Raw genomic sequence first — 23,592 nt, 5'->3', positions numbered from 1 at the left:
TGCAGAATTAGTGACCAACTATCTGAATTCTGAGGCAAAACACAAGTGTCACATTTTGAAGAATTTCTGCCACTAAAACAGGTCGTGCCCATGCTTAGGTCTATCCAACGCTGGTCTGACCAATCGGATTCCACGCTTCAAGATTGCTTCGGTCACGTGTACTGGGATATGTTCCGGGTAGCCTCAGACAATAACATTGAGCTATAAGCTGACTCGGTGAGTGAGTTTATTAGGAAGTGCATTGGAGATGTTGTACCCACTGTGACTATTAAAACGTTCCCTAACTGGAAACTGATTTTATGGCAGCATTCGGGCAAAACTGAAAGCGGGAACAACCGCATTTAATCATGTCAAAGCGACTGGAAACATGACCGAATACAAACAGTGTAGCTATTCCCTCTGCAAGGCAATCAAACAAGCAAAGAGTCACTATAGAGACAAAGTAGAGTTGCAATTCAAAGGCTCAAACATGACACATATGTGGCAGGGTCTACAGACAATCACAGATTGCAAAAAGAAAACCAGCTCTGTCGCGGACATCAACAAATTAAACTACTTCTTTGCACGCTTTGAGGACAATAACGCGCCACCATTACGACCTACTAACAAAGACTGTGGGCTCCTTCAACGTGGCTGACGTAAGTAAAACATTTAAACGTGTTAACCCTCGCAAGGCTGTCCCAGATGGCATCCCTAGCCACGTCCTCAGAGCATGCTCATTCCAGCTGGCTAGTGTGTTTAAGGACATATTCAATCAATCCCTATCCCAGTCTGCTGTCCCCACAAGCTTCAAGTTGGCCACCATTGTTCCTGTTCCAAAGAAAGCTAAGGTAACTGAACTAAATGGCTATCGCACCGTAGCACTCACTTCTGTCATCATGAAGTGCTTTTGAGAGACTAGTCAAGGATCATATCACTTCCACCCTACCTGACCCACTCCAATTTTCTTACCACCCCCATAGGTCCACAGACGATGCAAACGCCATCACACTGAACACTGCCTTATCCCATCTGGACAAGATGAATACCTATGTAAGAATGCTGTTCATTGACTACAGCTCAGCATTCAACACCATTGTACCCTCCAAACTCATCATTAAGCTTGAGGCCCTGGGTCTCAACCCTGCCCTGTGCAACTGGGTCCTGGACTTTCTGACGGGCCGCCCCCAGATGGTGAGGGTAGGAAACAACATCTCCACCCAGCTGATCCTCAACACGGGCCCCTCCTGTACTCCCTGTTCACCCATGACTGTGTGGCCTCCAACTCAATCATCAAGTTTGCAGACGACACAACAGTGGCAGGCTTGATTGCCAAGAATGAGGAGACAGCCTACAGGGAGGAGGTGAGGGCCCCCGGAGTGTGGTGTCAGGAAAATAACCTCTCACTCAACATCAACAAATCAAAGGAGATGATCGTGGACTTCAGGAAACAGCAGACTGAGCACCCCCCTATCCACATTGACGGGACAGAAGTGAAGAAGGTGGATATTTTTAAGTTCCTTGGCGCACACATCACGGACAGACTGAAATGGTCCACCCACACAGACAGCATGGTGAAGAATGTCGTAACAGGCCCTCTTCAACCTCAGGTGGCTGAAGAAATTTGGTTTGTCACCTAAAACCCTCACAAACATATACAGATCAAATCAAATCAAATCAAATTTATTTATATAGCCCTTCGTACATCAGCTGATATCTCAAAGTGCTGTACAGAAACCCAGCCTAAAACCCCAAACAGCAAACAATGCAGGTGTAAAAGCACGGTGGCTAGGAAAAACTCCTAGAAAGGCCAAAACCTAGGAAGAAACCTAGAGAGGAACCGGGCTATGTGGGGTGGCCAGTCCTCTTCTGGCTGTGCCGGGTAGAGATTATAACAGAACATGACCAAGATGTTCAAATGTTCATAAATGACCAGCATGGTCGAATAATAATAAGGCAGAACAGTTGAAACTGGAGCAGCAGCAGTCAGGTGGAATGGGGACAGCAAGGAGCCATCATGTCAGGTAGTCCTGGGGCACTGTCCTAGGGCTCAGGTCCTCCGAGAGAGAGAGAAAGAAAGAGAGAATTAGAGAGAGCATATGTGGGGTGGCCAGTCCTCTTTTGGCTGTGCCGGGTGGAGATTATAACAGAACGTGGCCAAGATGTTCAAATGTTCATAAATGACCCAGCATGGTTGAATAATAGTAAGGCAGAACAGTTGAAACTGGAGCAGGAGCATGGCCAGGTGGACTGGGGACAGCAAGGAGTCCTCATGTCAGGTAGTCCAGATGCACAATCGAGAGCATCCTGTCGAGCTGTATCACCGACTGGTAAGGCAACGGCACCGCCCTCAACCGCAAGGCTCTCCAGAGGGTAGTGCGGTCTACACAACGCATCACCAGGCGCAAACTACCTGCCCTCCAGGACACCTACAGCACCCGATGTCACAGGAAGGCCAAAAAGATCATCAAGGGCGACAACCACCCGAGCCACTGCCTGTACACCCCGCTAGCATCTAGAAGGTGAGGTCAGTACAGGTTCATCAAAGTAGGGACCGAGAGACTGAAAAACAACTTCTTTTGTATGTGACTAATAAAATTTGATTTGATTTAGATTTGATTTGACTTTTTAAAAACAACCACATCCACAAATGTGGATACAATGCGTTTAGAAATTTGTTGAGAATAACACCACAAAAGTTAAAAATGGTGGTCCTGGTTCAAACGTGTTACACATGTACAGCTAACCCACATGAACAAATACTATAGTATACTATGGTCTACATGCTGTAGTATTATTATATATATAAACTAGTTTTCAGATTTCACGGTAGTATTCACTGTAGTGTTTTTACAGACCTGACTGTAGTATACTTTAGAGTCTACTATAGTGTTTTTGCGGGCATGGCTTTAGTATACTATAATATTCACTGTAGTGTTTTTACAGGCTTTACTCTAGTTTCTACTATAGTGTTTTTGCAGACATGACTGTAGTATATTGTATGATTTATTGTAGTGTTTTTGAGGACATGACTGTATTATATTGTAGTAACACCTTTAGATTAGGGTTAGCTAAAATGGCACAACTACCAGACTATGCCAGGTATTGTTTAATGAGAGGATCACCTCAACCAGAACGTAAGACACACAGGCTTGTGACAGGTCACTTATTGAGTGGGTCAACAGTTCTGAGCAATGCAACGGACCAGACAAAACCTTAGTAAAAATATAAAAATGTTATTACAATTGTAACATCTAACAGTAGACAGGTTAGGTTCTAGGCCCATTAAAGGGAAACATTACAGAGGAAGATATAAAGAACAAGCTAAGTTTATTAAAGCTTAGAAGATTAGATTAGCTGGTTTGACACAGATAATAGGGTATGCTGTGTGGGAATAAATGAGAATGAATGAGAAAGTTGATGGATGGATGGGAATAAGTGTGTCTGACAGGGAGGGAGGGTGGGAAAAGAAGGGAGGTTGGGACAAGCTTCTGTTGGGTGGGGAAACGGGGGGATAAACTGGCAGGTGGAGGTGGAGAGAGATAAATTTGGCTTGGGAGAGAGAGAAGGAAGGATTGTAGAGTGGTTGTAGAGGGTGCAGCAGGTCAGCACTTCAGGAGTAAATGTCAGTTGGCTTTTCATAGCCGAGCATTCAGAGGTCAAGACAGCAAGTGCGGTAGAGCGAGAGAGAGAGAGAGGGAGAGTCGAAAACAGCAGGTAGCACATCTGGTGAATAGGTCAAGGTTCCATAGCCGTAGGCAGAACAGTTTAAACTGGAGCAGCAGCATGACCAGGTGGACGGGGGACAGCCAGGAGTCATCAGGCCAGGTAGTCCTAAGTCATGGTCCTAGCTCTGGGAGCAGAGTGAGAGAGGGAGAGAGAGAGAATTAGAGGGAGAATACTTAAGTTCACACAGGACACCAGATAAGACAGGAGAATTACACCAGATTTAACAAACTGGCCCCAGCCCCCTGGCACATAGACTATTGCAGCATAGATACTGGAGACTGAGAAGTGGGGGTTGGGGGACACAGTGACGATGCCCCCGGACAGAGAAAAGCAGGCAGGATATAACCCCACCCAATTTGCCAAAGCACATCCCCCCACACCACTAGAAGGATATCAACAGACCACCAACTTACTACCCTGAGACAAGGCTGAGTATAGCCCACGAAGATCTCCTCCACCTCACAAGCCCGAAGGGGCGCAAGACCGGACAGGAGTTTAAAGGCACCTAAAGGACTCTCGGTCCAAATGACCGTGAGAAAGAAGATTCATGTCTGGAGGAAACCAGGCACTGATCAAACATCTCTGGAGAGACCTGAAAATACACTCCCCCTCCAACCTGACAGAGCTTGAGAGGATCTGCAGATGTGCCAATCTTGTAGTGTCATATCCAAGAAGACTCGAGGCTGTGATCGCTGCAAAAGGTGCTTTAACAAAGTACTGAGTAAAGGGTTTGAATACTTATGTAAATGTGATGTTTCAGTTTTTTATTTTTAAACCTGCTTTTGCTTTGTCATTATGGGGTATTGTGTGTACAGTAGATTGATTAGGAATAAAAACAATTTAATCAATTTTAGAGTAAGGCTGTAACATAAAAAAAGTGAAAAAAGTGAAGGGGTCTGAATACTTTTCAAATGCACTGTATCAATCAAACAGGGTTTATTAAAAATAGAAACAAGAGGGGATCACGTGACCCTTGAACGAGATGGCCGCATGAATTGAGAGCTCCGCAGAAGTAGTTTCCAATTCCTAATCTTACCTCCACTCCAAGTTCAAACTCATTTAGCTTTAGTAAGAAAAAGTAATGGCGGCTACAAAAGGCGACACTACAGGTGACATTTTTACCCGGACTCGGGTATTAGCGACGGAAAAAGCCTCCAAGAAGAAGCTAGCTTCAGAAAAAAATAGCGCCATTAGCCAGGAGCAAGAGAACCCGCTTCCCCCCCCCCGAGGCACAACGAATGCCAACCTCGCACTCTGTCGAAGACATCCTTTCTGAGTTGAGATCCCAACGTACAGAACTAAACACCAAATTAGATGCCATCCTCGAAAACGCTTTGCCTGACATCAACAACAAGATAACCATAAACGCGAGGCGCCTGGACGAGGCAGAGGGGCGAATCCTATCCATGGAAAACTTATTGACAGATGCCATGGAAACAATAGCATATGCTAAAAAGAAAATCGAGAATCTGGAAGAGAAAACAGAGGACCTGGAAAACAGGGGGCGAAGGAATAATTGTGTTCTATTCAATCTGGGTGAAAAAGAAGAGGGAAACATGCCACTGATCCGCTACCTGCAAGACAAACTTCCCGAGTGGCTCCACCTGTCCACCGACAGGCCCATAGAACTCGAGAGAGAGCTCACCGAGCACTGAGGCCCCCACCAGCAGCCAGACAACCACTGCGCCAAATCACCATACGTTTCCTGAGATTCACCGACAAGGAACGAGTCCTACAGGCGGTGAAAAATAACACCATCACAGTGGGAAACGCCAAACTCGCTTTACACCAGGACCTGTCGGCTGGAATACGCCGAAAGCACCGAGAGTTTGACGAAGTGAAGAAATACTCAATTGACCGAGGCATCTTCAGGGGATTCAAATACCCAAACGAGCTCAGGATTCTTCACCAAGGAGCCTTGCGACACTTCAAAACTCCCGAAGAGGCAAAACGGTTTTTGAAAGACAATCCTGGTCAATGAGAAACAGACCAATGACTAAATGAGATTAATGCCATTACTAAAGGAGGTAAGACAACATATAGCCGATATCCAGAGACCCACCCGCCCCGCTAAATGTTATTAGAGCCGTCCAATCTATATTTATTTTCCTTTAACTGAGAGGGATGGGCTGTATAGCCTAACCTAGGCCTACTAATGTTTCAGCCTACTTTTATTTCCCTGGTGTTTTGTTGCTATTATTACTTGGGGTTCCCTATGTCCCTTGGGGGAGGTATATGTAGGCTGGGCTATTGATTTTATTTTTCTCCCCTCTTTTACTGTGGTCTGGACGAGGGCAACTGTGTTATTTACTCAATGCGGGGTGGAGAGGATGAGGCATTTCTTTGGTGGGGAGAGGGAGACGTTGTGCGTTGCTAACTGTTCCCGGTTTTTGTTTTATTCGGAACACAGACTCGGCTGGGGTGTTCAGAGATTATTTTATGTACACCATTTGTTTTCCTTTTATGTGAATTCAGCTGTAATTACTATACACTTTTACCCAGCGATGACATGCACTAAAGTTCGATTACTGTTCGATGACGATGACTAGTACCTTAAATCTATTGACATGGAACTGCCATGGTCTAGGGTATACAATAAAACGGAAAAAGATACTATGTGCTCTAAAAAAGGAAAAAGCAGAAATCGCACTATTACAAGAGACACCTCTGTGATGCTGAACATGCAGAGCTTGGGTGGGACAGGTGTATTTCTCATCTTTCAAATCAAACAGTAGAGGCACAGCCATACTTATCCATAAAAATGTTCCATTCATAATTGACAAAAACGTATCTGATCCGGAGGGGAGATTTATTTTGATAACTGGGTCACTATATGGTCAACCAATTACTATATTAAACATATACGCCCCTAACACAGATACTCCTGCCTTCATGTCAAAAATGATAACCCTGTTCAATGAGCATTGTGTCTCCTTTGGCGTGGTGGCCAGAGATTTTAATTGTACCCTTAACCCAACCGTAGACAAATCATCTCAAGTCCCCACCACAAATCCTAGATCTGCAAAGATGTTGAACTCTCTTACTAAAGAGATGGGACTGACAGATATCTGGAGAGAGACTAATAGCTCATCTATGGACTAATGTCCATAACACCTACTCCCGTATAGATTACATTTTTATCCCAAAGAGTTTCATAAATTCAGCCACATGTACAATCGGACCCATAGCACTTTCAGATCACGCCTTTGTCCACCTCCGCTTTGACCTCTGCAAAAACATCCCGAGGTCAAAGAGCTGGAAATTCAACACCTCCATGCTATCAAACGAAGCGTTCAATACATTGGTAACTACATGGATAGACAACTACACACAAGACAACAAAGATTCTCCTGTTTCTCCGGCCACAATGTGGGACGCTGCTAAAGCCACACTAAGAGGCCATCTAATCGCATATGCTTCCTCTAAGAAAAAAGCAATGGAAGCACACAGGCTAGATCTTGAGAGGGAGCTGGAATGCTGTGAAAGAGTACATAAATAATCCCCAGACAGCACCTCCTGGAGTCATCTTAAAGCAGCCAAAGCCAAACTGAATTTGGACTACACTTGGGAGGAAAAAAAAGGAGGTTGTAACGGTTTTCTAGGTGTGGTGAAGGAGAGTCGGACCAAAACACAGCGTGTAGATTGCGATCCATGTTTAATCAAACAAATGTAAACACGAACGCAACAAAAACCGAAACAGCCTATACTTGTCAACTAAATACAGCGACAGGAACAAAGACACTAAGGACAATCACCCACAAACCAACCAAAGAATATAGCTGCCTAAATATGGTTCCCAATCAGAGACAACGATAAACACCTGCCTCTGATTGAGAACCACTCCAGACAGCCATAGACTTTGCTAGATCACCCCACTAGCTACAATCCCAATACATACCAAAACCCCAAGACAAAACACACCACAATACAAAAACCCCATGCCACACCCTGGCCTTTCACTCAATACATGAAGATAAATACAAAATACTTTGACCAGGGCGTGACAAAGGTTTTCATTACTAAACAGAAATACCATGAGTACAGCAATAGGCCCAGTAGATTGCTTGCTTACCAATTAAAAAAGGAGCAGTCAGAGCGTACAATCATGGCTATCCGAACAGCAGAGGACGAGGTCACATACGACCCAAAAAATATCAATTTAACTTTTCATGATTTTTACTGCAAACTATACACCTCTGAGAGAAAACACATGGAGGCAGAACTCCACTCTTTCCTAGAAGGAATCTCGATACCTAAACTATCAGAGACCGACCAAGAAGATATCAACTCCCCCTTCACTCCTGAGGAGATCCTGGATGCAATTACCTCCATGCCACCTAATAACCCAGATGGATTCCCCAGAGAGTTCTACAAAGCTTTTTGGCCCCAGCTCCTCCCTATCTTCATGCCAATGCTGGAGGATTTTTGCAAAAACGGAGTTCTCCCAGACTCAATGCACACAGCTCGCATTACAGTGTTGCTAAAAAAGGACAAGGACCCCCTATCCTGCTCATCCTTCCGGCCCATAAGCTTGTTGAATTTCGACTATAAAATAATTACCAAATTGCTCGCCAATAGACTAAACACTCTTCTTCCCAAAATAATAAAAGCGGACCAAACTGGATTTATTAGAGACAGATACTCTTCTGATAACATTCGCTGTCTTTTTGATATTATTGATCAAGTAAACGCACAGAAGACCCCTGTCCTGCTGGCTTCACTGGATGCTGAGAAGGCGTTTGACAGGATGGAGTGGAGCTTTCTGTTTTCAGTCTTAGAAAAGTTCAATATGGGCCCAAATTTTATGAAATGGATCAAATCACTATACTCTCATCCAAATGCCATGGTGACTACTAATGGACTGAACTCTGACAGATTCCCCCTGGAACGGGGCACAAGACAGGGGTGCTCGCTGTCCCCCCTGCTCTACTTGTTGGGGGCGGAGCCTCTGGCAGAGCTGATAAGGAGCAATCCAAGTTTTATGGGTGTTTCTGCAGGCGGCCTGCAGCACAAGATTTCGCTTTACGCGGATGATGTCTTGCTCTACATATCCAACCCTGAGAAATCCCTCCCTCTCAATTTAGACACAATTGCTCAGTATGGCAAGTTTTCAGGTTATAAGATAAATTTTAAGAAATCCACTGTCTGCCCTCTCACTATTACACTCACCAGCTCTATGAAGACACTATGTCCTTTCCAATGGAAAACACAGGGGTTTCAATACCTCGGGATCTTCATAACACCAGATCTGAATAGCCTTTTTAAGGAAAATTATCTTCCACTCCTGGATCGAATCAAGAACGATCTCCAAACCTGGATCTCCCTCCCAATTAGCTTAGTAGGAAGAATTAATGTCATCCGTATGAACGTCCTCCCTAGACTGAACTACTTATTTCAGATGCTCCCATGCTATCTCCCCGTTTCCTTCTTCAAAACAACTAACCAAAGCATCACCACATTTATATGGGGCAATAAAAAACCTCGGATCAACTTTTCCACTCTATCGAAACCTGAATCTAAGGGTGGTCTTGCCCTTCCCTCCCTTCAATTGTACTACTGGTCTGCCCAAATCCGCAACATGCTAACATGGATCACAAACAGACAAGAGTCAACGTGGATTCAGATAGAAGCCCAATCCTGTGGTTCATTGCCCTTAAGCTCAATTATATTCATAAATAACTTTAGTGAAGTGGGCAACATAGCCAAAACCTTTGTGATTTACAGCACCCTACTAGCGTGGAGGGACTGTAAGAAATACCTGGGCATTTTCTCCCAAATATGTTCTCACTCGCCTATAGTAGGCAACCCAGACTTGCCAAAAGCCCTGAGGGATGCCAACTTTAATCTTTGGCATACTCTAGGAATCAGGACCTTTTCAGACCTATTTCATCAGAAAACCACTACACTGAAATCCTTTCAAGAGCTCTGCAGTGAATTCGATGTGCCAAGATCCATTTAAAAAAAAAATATCTTCAAATTAGACATGTGATTTCCTCATTTACCTCCAAGAGGAGGTTTAGAACTCAGTTGAATGAAGTTGAAACCCTTCTTGTCACAGCACAATCCATTAAAGGCAAAATATCTCACATCGATAGACTCCTTTCTGAGAAAGGAGGCTCCTCCTTTACTCATTTGAAAATAATCTGGGAAAAGGACCTTGGTCTGACTATAAGTGATGAGTTATGGGTGGAGGTTTGCGACAGGGTATACTGCTCCTCTACCAATGTAAAAATGAAAGAATCTAATTACAAATGTTTGTACAAATTGTATTATACTCCTTTGAGACATAGAATGAAAACAGATATGTCTCCTAACTGTAAAAGATGTACCTCTGAAAGTGGAACCTATATGCATGTATTTTGGAGCTGTAGAGAGATTGCCAGATTCTGCTGCACAGAAAATACTAGAGGTACAGTTTGAAATGACCCCGTGTATCTATCTTCTTAATGCCCAGCAGGACTTTGTTCTTGATCCTGACAGAGAAAATTTGCTTATGACTATTACATACTTTGCTAAAAAATGTATTATTTTATTGTGGGCCTCTAATACCCCTCCTACATTTAAAATGTGGATTGACCAGATTGTTGACTTTCTCCCTCTTGAAAAGCTCACTTATGACCTCCACAAGAGACAGCCCAAGTTTGATAGACTCTGGTCTCCACTACTCAACTATATTTCAAACTGGACAGAGTGAACGGGGTGACTAGGGAAATGCGCAGATACATGTTGTGTAAGGTACTGTAAAACCTAAAAACTAATTATTGGCCCGTCGTCTCAGCGAATGCTAGAAATAGCTGATAAGAACCTTGATAGTGCTGCTGCAAGTGTTATATATGTTTTTTTTGTGTTTTTATTTTAATTTTGTTTTTGAGTATGTATGTATGTATGTATGTATGTATGTATGTATGTATGTATGTATGTATGTATGTATGTATGTATGTATGTATGTATGTATGTATGTATGTAGGTATGTGTGTGTGTGTATGTATATATGTATGTGTATGTGTGTATATATATATATATATATGCAACAAGGAAAATAAATAGACAAAGTCAAATAAAAATAAAAACGCTTACTTTTCTTAATCTTTCATTTTAATTGTATTTTAATTTTTTCAAATGTACTATTATATTTTTTTAAGCCTGTCACATCTGTGAATGTGGAATGTGTTTTGTTGGTTGATTGAAAAACAAGAAAACTTAATCAAACTTTAAATTGAAAACAAAAATAGAAACAAACATATACAAGAACATGTTTCAGTGTAATAACATAATGCAATAAAAATAAGATATAGATGTATCAATATTGGATGTTGATGCCAAAAAGGCTTTCAACCATCTTGAATAGCATTTTCCAGTCAATACTTTTGAAGCCTTCAACTTTCCAGCTGAAATAATAAATGTAATCCAAATAATATATAAATATCCTAAAGCAAATCTATACACACATATAGTACATTATCTGATGAAACTGCTTTAGAAAGGGGCACAAGACAGGGATGTCCTCTCTACCCTCTCCTGTTTGCACTGGCAATTGAACCGCTTGCAGAAAGAATTAAGCAGGACCCAAATGTAACAAGTATCAGTATTGGTAAACATGAATATAAACAAAGTTATTTGCACATGATATCCTGATAAACTGTACCTGACCAATATAGAAAACTCAATGCCCGTGAAAAATACTGCAATCCTTTAATTGGACCACAAAAAATATTAAATACTTAGGTTGCTTAATGAGTGACAACAAACAACAAATATACTGAATAAAGATAACTTTATCCCATTATTCAACAATATGAAAGCAGATATATTTAAATGGAACAATCTTCCCATAAATCTTACAGGTAGAATAAACCATTTCAGAATGGCATGGCATCTAAAGTGTTTTAATTTATTCTCGGTAATACCAATTACTCCACTGAAGACATTATTTAAAAAGCATACTCAGCCATAACATATTTTATACTGTATGGGAAAATAAAACTCATATAATACAAATTTACATTTTACATCTCCCTAAGTCTGAGGGTGGTTTAACCTTCCAGACTTGGAATTGTATCAACTCACCACCCAAGGCTTTTACTTCAGAAATATTGGTAGATGCACTAAAGAGAAACAATTGGTAATTGTTTAAGATGCACATGCTCACCCCCAGAATCTTTTCACATGTCTATTGTCAAAGGATAAAGCTAAGAACATTAACAATTTAATAGTTAAGAACACAGTAACAATATGGAAGAAAATGAAACCGTTTCTACATTAACCAATATTACAACACTATGGAATACTCCTTGGATACCTTTTCAGAATGCACAGATACATTGGTCCACATGGAAAACTAAAGGCATAGAAACCTTGGCTTGGTAGTGGAAAATACATTTATTTCCATGACCAATGTAGATATTTTCATATACATGCAACATGCAATATTCATATCACAAAATGTAGATGTGAAGTCTTTTGGACATCAGAGCAATCTTAAGGGAATCTTATTTGAGTCAGAAAAGGATATAAATATGATAGGTAAGATATACAAAACCTTGCAGGGAGCCTATCCAACTGACAATCTCTTTCAGTAGAAAAAAATATAAACTATTGTAACGAAGACTTCAAAATAACTGATATTGGAAAAGACAAAGGGAATGTTGGAACATAACTAACAAATTTCAGTTAACAAAAATGCATGCTTTATCCAGTATAAACCAATGTATAGAATGTATTATACAAGGGACAAAATTCACAAATTTTGCAGCACAACGACAGAGTCATGTCTTAAGTGTAAAACTAACAATGGCTCAATAATCCACACCTTCTGGGAATGCTATGAAGTCCTAAAGTTATGGGCTGTCAGAAGTATTACAATGTACATTTGTTTATAATCTGCCTGTCTGCATGTTTGAAGACGTCATATGAGGGTGCAGTGAGATACCGATGGGTTGGACCATTCTCCTCTCGTCAATTATTTTGAAAGAAAATATGAAACTTTAAAAAATGTAAATCAACCAATCCACCGTTGTTAACACAATGGAAACATCATATGCATCATTATCTAAATATTGAAAGATTGACAGAGACAAATAATGGTGCAATTTGAGGACATGTGGCGGGAAGCAGTGCAGGCACTGGAGATAGGAGTGAGAACAGGTGGGTCTGGGCAGGTGTGATGTTGATGTTTGTGTTTGTATGTTCTCTTTTGTACGTTTTGTATTGTTTAAAAATTTAGAAAAATATAACTTGCAAGAAAAGGAAATCATGATCTGTATATAGCCTTTTTCTTCCTCACAACTATCTACGGGACTTTCATCCCGTAACTATTGAAGATACAGCTAACTATTGAATGTTACAGCTATCTTTAGACAGATAGTGTGTACCCACCACTGAGGTATAGAATTATAACCCACCCAAACTAGGCCTATCTGAAATTTGAGAACGATCAATGATATCACCAGGTAGCCTAGTAGTATTGTTCTGGAAAAGACGTGTCCGTAATAGATTGCTAAACTTAATATGGATAATATGAACGTAGGTAGGCTACTGTTTTTTCCAGGCAAAACCGGAGAAAAATAAACCAGCGCTTTCTGGTCACTGGATATGTGCACCTGCGCCAATGCTGATGACTGGTCATTGGTCAACAGTCAAGACACGCAACTTTTTGGTTCTGAAGCATAGATTAGACCTAAATGTTTTTAAAATAAGAACTTGGTGCAATGCCGTAGGCCTGTGTAAGTTACCAGAACGTATAATCGAAGCTATACAGTACATATAAAATCCAAATGGTACGCTATATGTAGCCTTTTAAAATATCTACCCGCGACCCCCGCAAAACCTTCTCCCTGGCTAGCTCATCCAACGTGTGTTGATTGACAGTTTGCTGGTCCAATCAGAGGGCAAAGTGTGTGTCTCACTTGCTCGGCTGTTGCACTTTTCTTTTCAAGAGTGATGCTGGCATGCTGTGGCTACTGTCTCTGGCTGCTTGGAGAGTAATCCATGGAGCCTCTGTACCACTTTGTGCATTGTCTCTGCCGATTTTTCAGGTTTTCCTACTTACAAAGCATGTAGAGGTCTGTCATTTTTATCATAGGTACACTTCAACTGTGAGAGACGGAATCAAAAACAAAAACCCAGAAAATCACATTGTATTATTTTTAAGTAATTCATTTGCATTTTATTGCATGACATAAGTATTTGATCACCTACCAACCAGTAAGAATTCCGGCTCTCACAGACCTGTTAGTTTTTCTTTAAGAAACCCTCCTGTTCTCCACTCATTACCTGTATTAACTGCACCTGTTTGAACTCGTTACCCGTATAAAAGACACCTGTCCACATACTCAATCAAATAGACCCCAACCTCTCCACAATGGCCAAGCCCAGAGAGCTGTGTAAGGACATCAGGGATAAAATTGTAGACTTGCACAAGGCTGGGATGGGCTACAGGACAATAGGCAAGCAGCTTGGTAAGAAGGCAACAACTGTTGGTGCAATTATTAGAAAATGAAAGAAGTTCAAGATGACGGTCAATCACCCTCGGTCTGGGGCTCCATGCAAGATCTCACCTTGTGGGGAATCAATGATCATGAGGAAGGTGAGGGATCAGCCCAGAACTACACGGCAGGACCTGGTCAATGACCTGAAAAGAGCTGGGACCACAGTCTCAAAGAGAATCATTAGTAACACACTACGCCGCCTGCTCATGTCAGCGCAGTATATTTGTATGTATACTGCAGTCCGACATATCAGTAGGCTTATTTTACTCAATGTTACAGTAATGTCATTTCATATTGAAAGAAAATAGATTATTTTAGTTTACTCTAACCAATCATATCATATTTGTGAATCTTCTGCAGAACTGAGAGATGGCCAGGCCATGGTGGAAGACATCGGCTGTTCACACCAGAACAGGAGACTTTTATTGTGAACATGGTGGTGGCAAACAGTACCATTAGATGCCGAGAAATCCAGAACCACATAATTGCAGACAACACAATAACATTCACCAGGTGGGCTTGTCGACATTGGACCCTGTTTTACAGCGCAACCGATTCCGGATGAAACGGGTCTGAGCGACACTCAGATAGGGTTGAAGAACAGTGCTATGAATATGTGCAAGTAAGTACTATACTGTGAATGTTTAGCCTGTTTAGCCTGGGAGAACATGTCTTGTGATGTAGATGAGGTGCTGTTTAGCCAGGGAGAACATGGCTTGTGATGTAGATGAGGTGCTGTTTAGCCAGGGAGAACATGGCTTGTGATGTAGATGAGGTGCTGTTTAGCCAGGGAGAACATGGCTTGTGATGTAGATGAGGTGCTGTTTAGCCAGGGAGAACATGGCTTGTGATGTAGATGAGGTGCTGTTTATCCAGGGAGAACATGGCTTGTGATGTAGATGAGGTGCTGTGGCCAGACCAAAATAGGAGGCAGGATGCAGCCTAATGTCATTTTGCATGTCTTTTTGTGTTTTTAAAGTTTGAGCCACTTTCATTTTTAATTTTTGTACAGAAAACCCTTTAGCTTACTGAATGTTTTTCCTGGTTCTTCTCCTGTTGGGTATGGGAAGTGTTACATACAAAACACAACTTTACAAAAAACAACTTTGCATTTTGGAAATAAATGGCAATGTTTTTGCTAATGTATTGCATCTGTGTGTTTATTTATGTACATTTGAGCAGGTATACATTACTGTAACAATATTTTACAACCGGCTACAGTGTAACATGGAAATTGCAAAAAGCATAAACTTACTGAAGGGATATTCAAAGTAGTGTTTTGTGCTGAGCACATCAGTGTGTTGGTTGGTAGACAGATCTATTCATATAATGCGTGTGTCATTTTGATTTTTTTTAAAACATTTTGGAAAGAACAGTTTTTAAACAGATTTGTAGAGTTGTGTTTTGAGATTTGGGGAAAATGGGCCAAGGATTCAGCAAACGTGTTAAAAAAAAAATAAAATGTGGAAAACTAACAGTTGCTTAATTGTGTATGTTCATTGCTGTTATTGCCCGTTATTATTTGTACCTTTCTATCTCCTTTTAGATACTATAGTCCACACAAACTAAGTCTCATTTCAAGACAAAAGTCATGTCAACAACTGTCTCTCATTCTCTGCCCTGTATCATCTCCATTGCCTGAATCTATAAAGACTCTTAAACTGAACTGCATCTCTGCCTCCGCCACGGTAGATGGGCATCACCTTAACCCTCGCCTAAACCTCAATCAGTTTCAATCATATAACTCAATAATATTGTGTGACAGGTTATGAACCAAGCCTGGAAGGTCCTTTGGTTGTGTATATAGGCAGTACGGCATCATTTCAGTGAGCAACCATTTTGTGACCATGCTGCCTTTGAAGTAATGTTTGGGATGTGGTCGATTGTTCCCAATTCTATGCGTGGAGTTTGACCATCATTGACTTTATTCACGTGTGACAATATATATGATGTTCATTATTTAAAGCCACTGCATAAATGTCCTCCTGTTGTCACTTGGTTTGTTAGAGGCTTTGCTGGTTTGAGATCCAGGCAGTTACTGGCAGCGCCCTCCAAGAAGGTGACTGTCTTTTAAATAAACTAATTTGTATTTTTTTTTTAATACAGTGCTAACCATTTATTTTCTACCATCAGAAGAACAGCATTGTTAGTCACTTTAGTCATCTTTTGAACTTGGTCAGCTGAATCTGAGAAAATGCTGTTGCATTTCAGAAAGCTATCAAGTAACAGATCTAAGTCATTTTGATGTACTCTAGTGTGTTCTGTCAAACAAGCAAATCTAGTCCTCTAAGCTTTAATGTTTCCCTTTAATGGGCCTAGAACCTGTCTAATGTTTAGAATATGCAGTGTTTGGTTTTTGCCAGACATAATGGGACACATCTATTTCAAAAAGTAGACTCAGGTTTTCCAATGAAGCACCTAGATGATCATCAAGACTCTTGGAAGATTGTTCTAAGTACAGATGAGTCAAAAGTATAACGTTTTGGACAACATGGGTCCCAATATGTGTGGTGAAAACAACACTGCATTCCACAGTAAGAATCTTATCACAGTCAAGTCTGGTTGTGTTATGGTTTGGGGATCCTTTGCTGCCTCAAGACATGGAAGACTTGCCTTAATAATAGAAGGAATGATGAATTCTGCTCTGTATCAGAGAAATCTACAGGAGAATGTCAGGCCATCCGTCTGGAAGCTGAAGCTGGAGCGCAGCTTGGTCATGCAAGTCTACATGAAAATGACTAGAAAGCAACAAATCTGAAGTTTTGGAATGGCCTAGTCCAAGTCCAGACCTAATCTCAATTGAGATATTGTGGCAGGACTTGAAACGAGCAGTTCTGCATGGAAGAGTGGGCCAAAATTCCTCCACAGTGGTGTGAGAGACTGATCAACAATTACAGGAAGCAATGGTTGGAGTCATTTCATCTAAAAGTGGCACAACCAGTTATTGAGTGTAAGGGGGCAAATACTTTTTCACACAGGGGCAAGTGGGTGAAATAAATGTCGTGTTATTTGTTTACTCAGGTTCTCTTTATCTAATATTAGGTTTTGATTGAAGATAGGGCTGTGGTGTCACGTTCGTATGTAGAGACGGACCAAAGCGCAATGTGATATGGTTTCCACATAATTCATTATAAAGTGAAAAGTTAGCAAAACAAACAATAGAACAACGAGCTGTTACTAAAGAGGTGTGACTAAAGAGGTGCTATGTGCACTAACTCAAAACAATATCCCATAAAACACAGGTGGAAAAGGCCTAAATATGATTCCCAATTAGAGACTATGATTACCAGCTGCCTCTAATTGGGAATCATACCAATCACCAACATAGAAAACAAAACTAGAACCCCACCTGGAAAATATAAACTAGGCTAACCCCCCAGTCACGCCCTGACCTACCTTACCATAGAAAATAAAGGCTCTCTATGGTCAGGACGTGACATGTGGTGGTCATGAAATTTTATAAATCGGTGATTGTCAAGCAAATAACTGCCGGTCTCATGGGAATTGACTGTTAATTAACATAAATACATTTAGCATCTACTGGCTTCAGAACATAACCTACAAGCCACTGATGCAGACCTTTGGAACGTCCACATTTTAAAAAAGTCTTAGAATTCCATGGGCATTATTTTATATTATCCCTTCTCCCGGCTGCATGCCAAAGCATGGGTCTTTCTCACAGGCTGCAAGTGAAGACCACCACATCCGGGACGCAACTGCACATGTCTTTATCCAATTCCAAGGCGCATTTTGAAGATGTTTGAAGAAGTGTCCACATTTGCTTTTCATCAGCCAACAAGATGAGATGCCTAACAAACAGCAAAAGCACTATATCTACTATCCCACATAGTACAGAAACGTACCTATTCTATCCTGTTTGTCACGCCCTGACCGTAGATTGCTTTGTATGTTTCTATTTTTAGTTTGGTCAGGGTGTGATGTGGGTGGGTATTCTATGTTTTATGTCTAGGTGTTGTGTTTCTATGTTTAGGCCCGGTATGGTTCCCAATCAGAGGCAGCTGGTTATCGTTGTCTCTGATTGAGAACCATACTTAGGAAGCCTGTTTTCCCACTATGGGTGTGGGTAGTTGTTTTCTGTCTTTGCACCAGACAGAACTGTTTCCGGCTTGTTGTTTTTGTGTTCAGTTTCTTTATTAAATTTACCATGAACATGTACCACGCTGCACCTTGGTCCTCTTCACCTTCTTCCACCTATGAATATCGTTACACTGTGCGAGAAATAACATTCTAAACATAGTCTGGGACAGTTGTGGGATGCGATAGATCCCAAATAAATACAACCACTAGCATAAAATGTTGTATATTTTCTTAAGCAATGAGCTTGACGCAACAGATGAGAACGTTTATCTTCAAATGTTGAGAAAGCATAAGGCTATTTCTTCACATTGTAAGCACAACAATGCACACATGGCAGTAGGCTATAAGGTGTGCAACTATGATTTGAAAAAGTCACACAAAAAAAGCATGCCCGTTTGCCTTAAACTGGGCTTGTTGTTATCCAAACCTTATCAACACACATAGGCCTATGGGTCAGGCTACATGAGGTGTGCAACTTCTAAAAGTAGCAAAAAAAGGCATTGTTTCTTGCCTCACGCTGAGCATCATTCACAAGTGATATGCTAATATTGTCACCCATCAAACTGTTCTTAATTTAATCTTGTCTTTACATATGCTAAATAATAGATGTGTGAAATTTGTTTTGATGTAGAATGGACCATTATCATGCACCTGTCTCGAAAAAATAATCACACATGTCATCTATGCAGTTAAATAGCGAAGGGACAACGCTTTTCCTGTGGTTCATTTTCATGCCATTGGGGTAGGCTATATTTCTATTTGAAAGAGATGTGCTTAATATTAGGAAAGATGAGAAATAAATGTAGTAGGCCTCACCTATAGAAAGCTGATGGGATCCTCCTCTGTTTAATAGAAGCCATCACTCTGTTTTCTCATGCAATTGCATCGCCTATAGAAAGTGTTTGATTAGATTTTCGATTACATTTGCATTGATGTCAGAGTGACTAGAGAGACAATACAGTGCGGGTACAATACAGTACTGTCCTTATTAAAAATATGCAAAAGTAGAGAAAATTAAAAAGGAGGCAAATCATTTTTCACAGAAATGTAACACGTAGCACCAGACTGTGTTTCTGCACTCTTTGTTGCTGGAGGTTTTAGACTGTGTAGTTGTATCTCACTCTTAGGCGGCACAAATACTTCCCAGCAATGACAATTGCCACTCTACAAAGGACAAGCACTGTAACAATAAGGGTGAAAAGACCGGTTATGACCAATGAGAAATACTTTCTCTCTCATGGCTGAGTAACAATACACCAGCAACAATATACTAAAACTTTTTCTCAAAACATCCCCAGTATTTCCCCTCCAGTATTTCCTGTTGGCTGGACAGTATACTGCACAATACAGTAGCCTCCATTCCCTGAGTCAACTACAGGGCTCCTTATAGGCAGCTCTGGTCTGGTCTTGCCTCTCACCTGTCTCTGACTGACACTTATTACTTATTTGTAAACCTCTGATGCACATTTTCAGGTCTGCTGGAGCGTCAACAGCAGCCAAAACAGGACAATACCCATGATCCTCGCTGGCTCCATGGGAGCGTTTCATCTCTCAGTCAGCGTGCTGGTGCCGCCCACACACCAAACCGTTATGCACACATCAAGACGACAGCAACGCCAAATGTTCCCCTCTTTCCTTTTTTCCCATTTGAAAAGGTCCCCTTTCACTTTATCTTCAGGTGCTGTGTTTGTGGCACAGGGGGAATTATGACAGTTAATCAACATACTGTATATTTACAAGCATGACTGTTGGGTGCCATCTAAAGCACCTTCCACTAATATGATTGGCAGGGGGCTTTCTGTGCATTCTATAACATGGTGCTGAGCTTTACAGTATTTTATTTTTTTATTTTATTTAACTTTCTTTAACAAGGCAAGTCAGTGAAGAACACATTCTAATTCACAATGACGGCTTACCCCAGCCAAACCCGGAAGACCCTGGACCAAACGGGCAGATGGGATACAGCCTGGACAGTAGTAACTCTCCTGGGGAGAGAAGCACTTAACGCCCCTATACTGTTACAGAGCACATGCGTCACATCATGAATCACAGACCTGTAGGAGAAATGACAGAGTGCTATTTACACTGACCCTGTCCTTTGCCTAGTTACTCACACAGCAAGGTCCTTTCAAGTTGAGGACTGCAGATATCCATCACTTTCTTTTGTGTTTTATGTGTGCTTGTGTACATGTGTGTGAATGCGTGTGTGTGTGCGCATGTACTTACACGCGTGTGATAACACATTTGCATGATTCAATTCTCAGATCCCAATAAATACTCACATTTAAATACTATATTTCCATGTGCGTGTCCATGATCATGCAATGACCCCTGGACAGACAGTGAGGGTGGTGATAGGGGCGGAGATTAGATTATAACTCTCTGGGATGCAAATTAACTGAGGGAGGATGGAGGAGAAGGAGGAGTAGATAGAGAGAGAGAGAGAGAGAGATGTTAAGGAGAAAGGGAAGGAGAAGGTCATATTCACACAAAGGGATCTTCAGCAAAGTTACTGAGCAGAAGTCTTTCCCCCGGAGAGCCGGGAGAGCAGAGAATCCCTTGTTCGTGTAACAGCAGCTGATCCTGTGGCTTCTGCTCTACTCTAGTGCACACTCTAGTGCATACACACTAGCTACCCTCCTCTCTCACTCCCTCACACGCTTCAACTCTCTGGCTCTCTCCTTCTCTCTCTCATTCCCTCAATCGCTTCAACTCTCTGGATCTCTCCTTCTCTCCCTCACTCCCTCACTCGCTTCAACTCTCTGGCTCTCTCCTCTCTCTCTCTCACTCCCTCACTCGCTTCAAGTCTCTGGCTCTCTCTCTCTCTCTCTCTCTCTCTCTCTCTCTCTCTCTCTCTCTCTCTCTCTCTCACTCCCCTCCCTCACTCGCTTCAACTCTCTGGCTCTCTCCTCTCTCTCTCTCACTCCCTCACTCACTTCAACTCTCTAGCTCTCTCCTTCTCTCTCTCACTCACACTCTCGCTGAGCTCTAACCGCTTGGATACAGTGCAGAGGACTTGGGGAGAGTGCTCTTTTCTTCTTCTGCGTTTCCTTCCCTCCTCTCTCCCTCGAGAGCTATTGATTTAGATCAATTCATTGGGATGAGGATGCGTTTGTGTTAAGCTGCAACAAAGGAAGAGTGCACAAGAAGCAACAGGGGAGTAATTGACTGCACGGAGAAACAGGAGACCCCCTCTCCTTTACAGGCTCAACAAGGGTGAGTAGAGAACGCTGGTCTTAATCACTAGGAGTTCCCTCTTTCTTTCTCTCTTTTTGCTCTGTATGGACTTGTTTTTGTGGACCTTAGCAAGGCATTTGAAAGTTTATATTTGCATCCTTACATGTCCTTTTCATCGTCCTGCAGGAGGACACAGACAGAGGCGTAACTTGCATGGCTTTGTTCGATACAGCTATGAAGCCAAACAATACACTGGTTTCACATCATTGAGGGATGCCTGCCTCTTTTGTTGGGAGGAGTGAAGTTTCACTCTGGGTTGGGTACACGGTGTGCTCTCTGTTTCTCTCTCGTTCTCTGACATCCAGGTGGAGTGTTTTCTCTTCCATGGCAGCAGAGTAAGCTCAGTGTAAGAGACGCGAGGGCGGCTAGCTAGCTCTGTGTCTCTCAGCTCCCACTTTAAATGTGAGGCAATTAAGGCCGATTGGCAGTGGCTGTTGGTGGGTAACTTGGAAACAGGCGCGTGGGGGAGCTTGGAGGCACATGAGAGGATTTAGAGAGGAAAGGGAGAATCCATTTGTACATCACATAAAGCCGTCTTCTCACTGACTAATGATTAGAATTCACACTCATGTGTGGCGAAAGGACTTAAAAAGCTTATGGGCTTCCGTTGCCAATTTTTGTTGGAGTTATTAAAAGTGGCCAGAGGCATCTTGTGTGGGTCTGCGTGTGTATGCATGTGTGCCAGCGTCTGCATATGTGGGTGACACTGTGTCGCTTTGGAGTGTTTTAAGGTAATGAGTCCATTAGAGCTAATGCACATCAACACACAGTGCTGAGCCTTCACTTCGAATGACTGCAAAGTAGGAAAGGATTCAGACAGGGCACTGAGAGCATGTAGCATATTCTCTCTCACAACAATGCATTTGAGGAATGCATTTTATGCATGCATGCAGAGTGGCTTTACACTGCAGCTCGCCTGTGGGTCCTTCTCTGGGAACACTGTTCTCTGACATATGGAAAGGGAGTCAATTAACAGGTCTATGTTATTATGAATGTACTCATTTCATTTTAACAAGGGTGAGGATATACAGGATCACACACACTCAAGTTGGAACACAGGACAGTATTTCTTAGTGTGAACACATGGTGGAGGTGCAACAGCACAGTCATTCTAGACTCCTAGTGTACATAGTTTATTCTCTCTTATTGTCAGCACACCTTTCCCACCATGTGTGCGTACATACATATGTTTTGGACTGCTAATGGCAGTAATCTCCATGTGACTAAACCAATTCTGACCATTAGCCATTATCTCCACAACTAAAGTACCGTCTGTGACCTTGTCACTGTGTCAGACACACACTGTTCTGTTCTGCAGGGCCCTGTAAGGGGACAGCCCTGAGGACATTATCTGAGGGGGTATTCAGCCCAGAGGAGGCTGGTGGGACGAGCTATAGGAGGACGGGCTCGTTGTAATGGCTGGAATGGAATGAATGGAATCATCATCAGTTCCTCTTGTCATGTTAGTCATTGCATACTTAACGGCAGTCAAGACGTTTCCGGCAGTCATTGATACGTCAACGGAGAGCGCAGCTGAACATTGTATGCTGGAAAACACATGGTGTGTTATTTTTTTATTATTAAAACAAAACCGCTAATCATTAAATACAAATACCGAATAGTGAATTCCGTGGCGCGGTTAGCTTTTAACAGCTAGGACCGCTATTTCTTGTCCCGGAATCCCGCTTAACAGACAGGTTGAAGCCTGCTTGACTGAGACGCTAAGATGCTAGCCATCAAGCTAACGATGTTGGTACTAGATGAGTTTTGCAATGGAGCCCTCTTTGTCTGGAGAAATAAATGAACAGTTTCAGCACTGTAGAAGATGTATCTACTACGCTTTGTTCAGGGACCAACCGGATCACTCGGAGTTCCAATGCGGCAATTGTTTACTTGCCGAGGATTATAGGCTAGAGGTGGCTTCCTTGATCATGCAGGTCGCCAGCCTACTTAAGAAACTGGGGAAAACGCAGAGTGGAATGATTACATTTTCTACCCAGGTGCCTGGACGGCGTTCGTTCTTGTTGGATGCATCTCCGCCTTGTCATTTGTCGTTATCCGA

The 23,592-nt window shown here is 42.0% G+C and overlaps 1 protein-coding gene and 1 long non-coding RNA gene across 4 annotated transcripts in view; both read left to right on the top strand.

The window, feature by feature from the left end:
* The first annotated feature begins 202 nt into the window (after window positions 1-202).
* On the top strand, window positions 203-16,867 carry LOC127908213 (uncharacterized). 2 transcript variants are annotated; one of them, XR_008066361.1, is made up of 3 exons: window positions 203-638; window positions 963-2,501; window positions 14,556-16,867. It is a non-coding gene; the product is annotated as an uncharacterized LOC127908213 (long non-coding RNA). The 2 variants fall into 2 exon arrangements; XR_008066360.1 differs by having other exon boundaries at window positions 203-830.
* A 4,308-nt stretch (window positions 16,868-21,175) lies between these two features.
* shisal1b (shisa like 1b) overlaps window positions 21,176-23,592 on the top strand; it is a 64,030-nt gene continuing 61,613 nt past the window's right edge. For both annotated transcript variants that reach the window (XM_035790790.2, XM_035790791.2), the window contains exon 1: window positions 21,176-21,509. The gene's annotated coding sequence lies outside the window, so the exon portion shown is untranslated. The remainder of the gene's footprint in view (window positions 21,510-23,592) is intronic.

Source organism: Oncorhynchus keta, chromosome 17, assembly GCF_023373465.1.
Source record: "Oncorhynchus keta strain PuntledgeMale-10-30-2019 chromosome 17, Oket_V2, whole genome shotgun sequence".
Classification (NCBI taxonomy): domain Eukaryota; kingdom Metazoa; phylum Chordata; class Actinopteri; order Salmoniformes; family Salmonidae; genus Oncorhynchus; species Oncorhynchus keta.
The sequence above is the reverse complement of the archived record's forward strand: the minus strand, read 5'-3'. Positions and strand labels throughout refer to the sequence as shown.